We start from the raw sequence: 744 nt of genomic DNA, 5'->3' as shown, positions 1-744 counted from the left end.
CACGAACCCGTGTCCCCTGCATCGGCAGGCGGACTCTCAACCACTGCACCACCAGGGAAGCCCACTGCAATCTATTTTTAAAATAAATTTATTTATTTATTTATGGCTGCATTGGGTCTTCGTTGCTGCATATGGGCTTTCTCTAGTTGAGGCGAGCAGGGGCTACTCTTCATTGCGGTGTGAGGGCTTCTCATTGCAGTGGCTTCTTGGAATTCTTTATCAGATATATTTGTCAAATATTTTCTCCCAGTTTGTGACTAGAAATTTTATTTTCTGAAGTGTCTTTTGAAGAGCAAAAGTTTTTAGTTTTGATGAAGACCAATTTATCAATTTTTTCTTTAATGGTTTGTGCCATTTGTGCTCTAAGAAATCTCTGTAAAAACAAGGTCACTAAGATTTTCTCCTGTTTTCTTCTATAAGTTTTAGCTCTCATACTTAGGTCTCTGTATGGGGTGAAAGTGAAAGTTGTGTGTGTGTGTGTGTGTGTGTGTGTGTGTGTGTGTGTGTGTGTTTGTATTACCATATATTTAGTATACCTTGCCATTAGGTGCTATTGAGAGAATAAATAAATAGAAATAAATATATACAAGACCGCACACACATATACAAATTTTTGAAATAATTATTTATTTACCTATGTTTCAATAGCACTCAATGCATACCACTAGATTTAAAAGTCTCCTCCATGAGGGCTTCCCAGGTGGCGCAGTGGTTGAGAGTCCGCCTGCCGATGCAGGGGACACG

The sequence above is a fragment of the Lipotes vexillifer genome, unplaced genomic scaffold (assembly GCF_000442215.2).
Source record: "Lipotes vexillifer unplaced genomic scaffold, Lipotes_vexillifer_v1.1 scaffold193, whole genome shotgun sequence".
NCBI classification, from domain to species: Eukaryota; Metazoa; Chordata; class Mammalia; order Artiodactyla; family Lipotidae; genus Lipotes; species Lipotes vexillifer.
Note: the sequence above shows the minus strand (reverse complement) of the source record.